This window comes from Nelumbo lutea, chromosome 2, assembly GCF_056320005.1.
Source record: "Nelumbo lutea isolate HS-2025 chromosome 2, American lotus-T2T, whole genome shotgun sequence".
NCBI classification, from domain to species: Eukaryota; Viridiplantae; Streptophyta; class Magnoliopsida; order Proteales; family Nelumbonaceae; genus Nelumbo; species Nelumbo lutea.
The window spans coordinates 15574649-15584153 of record NC_142685.1 but is presented as its reverse complement, the minus strand read 5'-3'; the positions used below and the strand labels follow the sequence as shown (position 1 = coordinate 15584153).

At 38.3% G+C, this 9505-nt stretch overlaps 1 pseudogene; it reads left to right on the top strand.

The window, feature by feature from the left end:
• Nucleotides 1-252: 252 nt before the first annotated feature.
• On the top strand, nt 253-2841 carry LOC148868791 (putative receptor protein kinase ZmPK1; annotated as a pseudogene).
• Nucleotides 2842-9505: the final 6664 nt, after the last annotated feature.

The window sequence follows — 9505 nt, the reverse complement described above, 5'->3', positions numbered from 1 at the left end:
ATTGTATATATGTAAACCAATATGGGTTGTAACTTGTAAAATCCCAAAACATGTCCTTCAAGCAAAAACCCCGCCCCTTATGGTATGGTAGAGGCATGTACCCACAGCTAAATTAGAAATTGCCATCCCTATTTCTCAAGGGTTTAGAGTCAAATTAAAAGTTTATCTCTGGCTACTCTACAACTTAACTTCACTTATCCATAAATAGAGGCAAATTGATCCAAACCATCCACCAATTTCGGTAGTTCAAACATGACAATCCCTTACCAGTTTCTTCTTTTCTCTCTTTTCTTCCTTGTGGTCTACTTCACGTCTTCATTTGCCTTTTCTATGCAGAGAGGCACTTTTCTATCTGTTGAGCAGCACGATTCAGACATCCTCACCTCCCCAGATAAATCCTTCTCCTGTGGATTTTACCAGGTCGGCACAAATGCTTATAGTTTCTCCATTTGGTTCACCAACTCTAAAGAAAAGACCGTCGTTTGGATGGCTAACCGAGACCGTCCTGTACACAGCCGAGGTTCCAGAGTTTTATTGCACCGAGATGGAACCATGGAGCTTACAGATTTTGACGGTTCAACAGTTTGGTCAACCAACACTACCGGCACCATGGTGGACAAAGCCGAGCTCCTGGACACTGGAAACCTCGTTCTGAGGGACCAAGACGATAAGATCCTCTGGCAAAGCTTTGACTTTCCTACTGATATTCTCCTCCCTTCACAGCTCCTCACCAAGAATAAGAAGCTGATCTCTTCAATGGGTAATACAACTTATACTTCGGGCTATTTTAGTTTGTTGTTTGACAATGACAATGTTTTGAGACTTTTGTACGACGGACCTGAGATTTCTAGCTTGTATTGGCCCAACCCTGATAAAACTGTTTTTCAGAATGGCAGAACTAATTACAATAGTAGTAGAACTGCAGTGCTTGATGAAATGGGGATCTTCTCATCGAGTGATAGAACAAAACTCGTGGCTACTGATATGGGTTTAGGGATTAAAAGGCGATTAACGTTGGATTATGATGGTAATCTTAGACTTTATAGCTTGAGAGAATCAAGCAATGGGTCATGGGTGATCTCACCGCAAGAACCCCAGCAGCCGTGCAAAGTTCATGGGCTGTGTGGTAGAAATGGTATTTGCCATTATACTCCCGAACCCAAGTGTTCATGCCCGCCAGGATACAACATGAGCGACCCAAGTAACTGGAACAAAGGCTGTAAACCTTTGTTCAATCCAACCAGCTGTGACCAAACTCAGGCGTCCGGATTTGTGGCGCTTCCGCATTCAGACTTTTACGGATATGATCTCGATTATATTCAAAGTTCAACATTTGAATCCTGCAAGTCTTTGCTTGAACAACTGCTTTTGTGAGGCTTTTGTCTATAGGCTAACAGGAGAAGCAATCTGTTACTTGAAAAGTGATCTTTTTAATGGATACCATGCTCCGAACTTCCCAGGAACTGCGTATTTGAAACTGCCCAGAAGTTTTGTAACATTAGAAACCATGGATATTCCAAAGGGATCTGACCTCATTTGTGGATTTAGAAAAGCTGAAAAAAGGAGAAGAACAGAATGGATTTATCTCTATTCGTTTGTTTCTGCAATTGGCGTGGTTGAAGTTCTCCTTTTTGCATTAGGTTGGTGGTGCCTTTTTAGGAGGCACAGGATGCCACCGTCAATGGAGGATGGGTACCGTACGATATCCAGTCAATTCAGGAAGTTCACTTACGCTGAGCTGAAAAAAGCAACCAATACGTTCAAAGAAGAGCTGGGACGGGGAGGCTCTGGGGCTGTTTACAAGGGAACATTAGATGACAATAGAGTGGTAGCAGTGAAGAAACTGGGAGACATAATTCAAGGAGAAGAAGAGTTTTGGGCCGAGGTAAGCACATTTGCCAGAGTCAACCACATAAACTTGGTGAGGATGTGGGGGTTCTGTTCAGAAAAGACCCATAGGCTATTAATCTACCAATATGTGGAGAATGGATCACTGGATAAGCACCTGTTCATCAATGCCGGTAACAACAAAAGAGGCGCAAGCTTTCTGAATTGGGCGAGAAGATTCAAAATTGCTTTAGGGACCGCCAAGGGTCTGACTTACCTTCACCATGAGTGTCTCGAGTGGGTTATCCACTGTGATGTGAAGCCTGAAAACGTACTCTTGGACAGTGATTTTGAACCTAAGATCTCAGACTTCGGATTGGCAAAGTTGTCTCAGCGAGGTGGACCTGGTTCAAAGTTATCTAGAGTCCGAGGAACAAAAGGGTACATGGCTCCAGAATGGGCTCTAAACCTTCCAATCACTGCTAAGATTGATGTCTATAGCTATGGCGTTGTGCTACTAGAGGTTGTGAATGGAAACCGACTCTCGGATTTCGTGGTAGTGGATGGGCAAGAGGAAGAGGCAAAGCTGAAAAACTTTCTTGCTGCGGTGAAGACAAAGATTGAACATGAGGAAGATTCATGGGTTGAGGATACGGTTGATCCAGCATTGAAAGGACAGTTCAACTGGAACCAGGCGATGACGATGGTCAAGATAGGTATATCCTGTGTGGACGAGGATCGAAGCAAGAGACCAACAATGGATGCAGTGGTTAGTTCTATTGGAATGTGATGACGATCCAAATATCTATACTTCAAACATGTTCTATGATGCAGAATAAAAGCAGCTACGTACTAGAAGGGTTTTGCTGAATACTATATTTTAATTTTATGCAAAAGGGCAGCGCTTTAGTGTATCGAGGTCCCACCCTGGCTCTAGGGAGCCTGATATTGTTATTGTTTGTGCTTGTTTGAATGAACTTCCTCGTATTTTGTTTTCTTTCTAATTTAATTTTCAACGAGAGAATGCAGTTCTTGGTATTATAGTTTGTGGGACCGGATGAAATTTCCTTCATATATTTTTTCATATTTAGAGTTTGTATAATATAGTGTACCATTTTCCAAATAAAAAATATGTTTCATGGATAGGAATGCAATTGCCAATTTAAAGTGGGAGAAAATTGCAATTTCAAGCTCAAAATATCATGGATTCATTAATTGCCATGAACAACCTTTTCTGCCAGTTTTAATATGACACAATGGACGATACTATTGTTGACTGTTGAGGGTTCCATGACTAAGATATATTTTTTCTTTCTTACGCGGCCCCATTTTAAGTTTGTCCCCTTTGTTTGGTTGCACAGTACAAATTATTTGCATTGGGTGTAAATACATGGGAATGCAAATAGAATGAGTGTAAATTTTGGTTTATTTTTATTTTTTATTTTTTTTGTTTTGAAAAAGGTAAGGTAAGGATTTATTAATAAAAGCTTAAAAAAATAAGGGAGCGTTTGGTTCATGGATAAGACCGGAATTAGAATCAGAATCAAAATCCCCAGGAATCAAAATCAGAATCTGAATCACCTATTCTTGGCACCTGTTTGGTTCAATTGGGAGTTGGAATCAGATTCTGATTATTATTGTTTGGTTCAACTATAAGCTGGAATCGGAATTAGCTAAAAATTTTCAATTCTACCCTTGTTAAAAAAACCTTAAAAGCAAGTGTTCATTATATACATACACACATTGGCAACCTGCTAACAAGTGCATATATGGAGAAAACATGAAAAAAAATGAAAAGAAAAACATATAAACAAACCAAAATCACAATTGATGGAGGGTGATTTGGCCCAACCTCGCAGCATGGGTACACGCGGACGTGACCTTGCTCAAACAGTGACTCAGCATGACAGCGCAATGGACGTGACCACAACTCGGAGGGAAGGTCCTACCGAGTTCAGCTCGGCAATTAGGCCGATAAACTACTCACCGGGAGCTGCCTTACCTGCACCTCCTCCCCGGGGTTAAGGCACTCCGGGCGCCCCGAGTTAGGGGCACCCTGACCTCTCTTGAGGCCTGAGTTCCTTCCAATGGACTTCGGGCCACTCCCAGACAGGAACACACTGATCCATCTCTGGACACCCCAAGGCATAGACACCTCGGGTCAGTCAGCTCAACATAACTTGCTATAGGCAGCTCGTCACTCAAGAGACAGGCTGACGCAAGGTAATTCGCGGAAGGGTAGTTCGGTACACCAAAGGAAGGCCTCCTGCTCGACCACCGTACTCGACAAATCTGGGCACAGTAGCCATGTCCCTCGTCAGATAGCGTCACGACTGTCACCTTTATAAGGTGTCTCGTACCTGACAGGCACGTACCCTACAACGACGGCCCCGCGCGTGCCACCTTAGCCTTGCCTGTAACGGCTGTGGCAGACTGACAGTGGTGGTTATACATGCCCTGTCAGAAGCCAGAGGGCTTGAAGCAGCAGAATTCTGTTACAAGAAGCTGACTCTCAAGGAACAAGGTATCTTCGAACCACTTGCGCAATTTGCACTCTTAGCCTTCGTTTTCCCTTTGCTTCTTGCACAGAATACTGACTTAATCATCGGAGTGTTCCTGCCAGGCAAACCCCCCGGGAGTTCTTCTTCCTTATCATCTCAGGTACCCCTCAGGAACCGCGCGAATGCCAGATAGGAGTGATCGGATCACGCTACATCGACAATAAAAAAATCATTCTTCACCATAAAAAATGAAGAGAAAAATACATAAACAAACAAAAATCTCTACAACTCTATAATAAACATCCCCAAGAATTGATCCAACTTGAATCCATGCACTGTTATCTTCTATATCAACGTCAATAGACAAAAAATTTAGTAGGTCAACAATGATGAATGGAACATCAAATGCATATGAAAGTCCCTCGTAGTCGTCGCCACCACTTCGGACACTAAATTGCAAGCCTGCTTTTCTAGAACAAATAACTATTGCTGGGATATGAGACATATTGGTATAGGAGGCTACTGCAGGGATTAATTGCTTAAATTTATAATGGCCCCTATGAGATATAAGACATGTATTAGTTGACTAGAAAAATTTTAAAGTTAGATAGTTTCAAACCCCATCTGAACTTAAAAAGGAAAATTTGATGTTTCATGTTTTTAATCTACTTTATAATTATTAGATTAGTGGTTCAAATATTTTGCAGAAATTTCAAAAAAAAAAAAAAAGAAGAAGAAATAAGGACTGAACTTACATAATTCAAGATATGGTGTTACATAGTTCATGATAAGCTGGACACGCAAGCACCCTTGCACACACTTGGATGAACCTGCATAACCAGGTAAATGAAGTTGTATGTAAGAAAAAAGTTGGAATATACCAGTCTTATTTGTCTGTGTTATGTGCAACTCCCTCCCTAGTTGATTCCATTCTCAATCATATGGAACTGAGTCATTGTGGATCCATGATCCTTTTGTACCTGAATCAATCAAGTGTTTCATTCCAATGATTCCTTTGACTCCTACACAAGTCACACCGACTCTTCCAAATCAACCTTCATTAAATCTTACTCATAATCCATGTCAACATTTGGATAAAGGCCTATTGATATCAGCAATAGATCAAAGAGAACAGTCAGCCAAACTCGATGGTTCCCCCAAAGATATATGGCTCCCTATTCAATAACTAGGATTTCTATATTTCTGTTAAGGGCATTAAGGCAATGGCAGACCTTGAAAACCATATAAACAAGCAGTTTATTCCGTACACCTAGTACCCTACTTCTCTAATGGTGTGCCTATGCACCCAAGTTCATCCTCACAACTTGTACATTTTCCAATCACAAAGCAAAGCTTAGTTTCATGCCTTGAATTATAGAGGCCAGCTCTGCTTGTATAGGTCGAAAAAATTGTAGAGTGATCCCTCCATAAGTTGTACGTGAAGATTACCATCACAAGCAGTTCAGACCAATTTCTTGTTTCTTATCAGAAACATTCAGATCATAATTATTTTATAATTCAAGAAGTGGAAGATAACAACTTACTCCATAAGTTTTTCAACACATGTGTCCACTGTCAATTAGTAATGAGGAAGCGTGAAGCTGTGACCTGTCAAAAATAGGGTAAAAGAGATGATAAAGTTTCCATTTCACCATGTTAGGTCTCTGCATTCCTATTAACATATGCGATAAATAAGCTAAGGCAATTACTTTTCTTATCTGAGAGTGTGGAAGGTCAGTGTAGTCCATTGTTTTTGCTACTGTTGTGTCCATTGGTCTTGGAGACTAGAACTGAAAAATCCTTTCCGCTGGAAGCTACAATATAGGACATAACTAGTAGGAAAGTTATAGTATCCGAGTGATGTGTAATCAGTTAGAAGAACTATTTTGAACAAGAGAACAATAAAAAGAGAGATCACCTCGGAGTCCAATAAATGATACAGACCTACATATTAGCAGCATGTCCATTTAAAATCAAAAGATATTATTAATTTTCATTGAATGCCAATAATGTGAACTACATGAAAACATTGGTAAATGGTAAGTGCACTCTAGCTGATACTTGATTACCCTATAATAGTAAATGCACTTACTTTCTAATGAATAAAAAAGAGGCTAGGTTTCAATTGGCAAAGAAGGTACAAGTTCTTACCTGTGAATACAGGGAATTGTGAAACCTTTTGGCTTCCTCTAGCTACAACATCTCATCTTTAATTGTAGTAGCAATTTTTATTAATTCAGTTGCACCAATAATATGAAGAAACCTGATAAGAAATATGGCACAAACATTTATACAAAAATTGAATCAAAATTTAATATGTTTCCATTGACACCTGTCAACTTGTGAGGTTCTTTCAATTAGAGGACCCATTGGTGGAAAGTAAAACCACACAGGTGGAAGTGGAGAAAATGCAGAAGACTGGAATTTGAACCAAGCACTACGGAGCCTCTCAAGAGAGGAAGAGCCTAGCTTGGTATTCGATTAGAAATGCTATATCCTGAAAACTACAGTCACTCATTTTGATCTAATGTTTTTCGAGTGTCTCTTATATCAACTATGTTGATTTACTGAAAAAAATCTTAAATAATGTTGATTCATTGTCTTCAGACATGTGCATATATGAGAATTTTGGTAGAGAGAAGGAAGCAATCTAGATAAGCCCTGCTAAGCCAAGTAAACTCAAGTTTCAGGTAAAATCACTATAACCACTACATTTGATTTGGTTTTGATTTAGGTTGAAGCCTTGGAACCGGAGTTGGTTAGTTAGGCTTGGGTTGGTTTAGAGGATTGGTCAGAAAAAACCAAGGCTCAAGAGCAATTGTTCCAAAAATTTGTGGTTTCTGATGCTTAATCATGATTGTCATGACAACTTCAAAATTTGCGTCCCTTCCTACCTGATACAAAACTTGAATTTCTACCTTTTGTCCTGCCCCTCTATTTTTGCTACTTCAGATAAGGTTGAGAGAAATCCCAATGCCAAGAAAGCAATATAAGCCTTGGCAGAATTGTCCGAAAACATGGAAACTCTTTCATCCAATGAGTAAACCCACCACAATATAGATTGAAAACTCAGGCCCTAGGCCCACAAAATTTGGATGCTGCTAACCCGGTTTATATATGATTTGAAGTTAAAATTGGATTGGATAGAGAATCATTTTGGGTCCGATTCTCAGGTTGAATGGTTCGGATGGATGGCCCATTTTGACTTAAAATTAAAAATAAAAAAAAAAAAACAGCCAAAAACTATTGTCTGAATCAATGTTTTGATAATTCGACCATTCAAGTCAACGATTTGCTAACTGACCAAATCATGGGTTTTTGTCAAAAAACAATACTGAGTGAAACAAAACCAATCAAAGGTTCTCAGTTTTTCTGGTCCGATTCTGAAAACACTGATTTGAAGAGGCGACCTCCCCTCCAGCGAGAGTGGAAGTTCTGAAGAATATTTTAGAAAGGTTGAAGTCAGTCGAAGTTTAGCCATGTGCATCATTCAGTCAATTGTCTAGCAAACTTTTCCTTTCCCTTTTGTTTAATGGCTTGGGCCTCATCTTAGTTGGTGGCAAAACATTCCTGTTGAGACTGTATCGTTTCTATTAATCAATTATCACTTTTTCAAAAAAAAACTTTATTAGAAGAATGACACAGAAAAGATAATTAAATGAAATATCATTTTTTATAATTACTTAATATCGGTACGACATAATAGAAGGGGAAAAAGTTTACTGTCTACGTTCGACACACTGACACATCAGGCCCATGAACTCCTTGCAAGTAAACGGATTGCATTCGGATTTGGATGCAGTAAATTAAATCTGAATCCCATCTCGATTTGAAATCTAATTACATTCCATTATTTAAAATAAAGAAAACAATGAAAATTTTAATTACTTAATATAATCAGATTTTATATATTAATACTAATATATACTATAATATAATCAGATTTAGATTTTAATTGAGTGAAATCCAAATATGATCCATCGACAGATAACAGCCAAAGTTTTGTGGCACTCAACTGTCCAATGCAATGTTTCCAATCCATCGTTGTCTTGGAGAGTCAAATCATTCAAACCAGCACTCATCCCGTCATCCCCTATTCAAAGCCCGACTAGTTGCAGGGTTACAGCTCACAATATATTGAAAATACCCATAGGCCATAACTTTGCACTTGATTATATTGTTGAACTGGTGATCTTTTTTTTGCAAAAGTATGAATAGCAGATTTCTGAATTCCACTCTTGAGTTATAAATATTCAAAATGTTAAAAACCCCATTTTATATACCAATGTCCATATGTGAATTGGCATTAATTTTGAGTTGACACTTATTCTAATTGTACTTTGCGGTTCGTCATTTTCTCTCTCTCTTATTTTAGATAACTTTTCAAATCCTATGCATTCAAATGCATCTTGGAATGTTATTTTTGTCTAAAAAATCTTTTTTAATCTTAAATCTTAATTTTTAGCCTTTTATTTATAAAAAAAAGTAAATATTAAAATAAAAAATATAAATAAAATCTAATATAAATTATATATGCATAAATTACATATATATATATATATATAAATTATGATTATATATTATTTAAATAATATAATACATATTTATACATACATTCATAATTCCCATGTATCACATACATAAGCTAATAACTTTCCTAACTTGGTGGAAGCATGGCTTTCGAATTGCCGTTGATTCAGACGATTGGACCGTTCGGCCCGAAAATTATTTAGGTAACTTGTTTCATTTTACTCTAAACTCAGTCTCTGGTAAAAAATTATTGAATCGGTCAATAAATTCATTGACTTAGATGGTTGAACCATTGACTCGTTGATCCGTTCAATGGTTTTTGACCATTTTTATTTTATTTTTAAATTTTATTGTCAAAATAGGCCATCTATTCAAACCGAATGATCGAACCATCAACTCAAAAACCAATGACCAGAACGATTCCATTTTTGAATTATTTTTTAAAACCATGGGTGGAAGCGTGAACTAGTAAATCGGACATGCCAGAGGAGAACTACAGTGGCCCACTACCACTCACTCGATGCACCAAAGAAATAGTGAGTGTTCAAGGCCAAACCCAAATCCAAGCCTTCCAAATTCCTATTATTCAGCAAACAATTTATTTTTAAGGTGATGTTTGAGATTGATGATAATTTCTTGAAAATCAC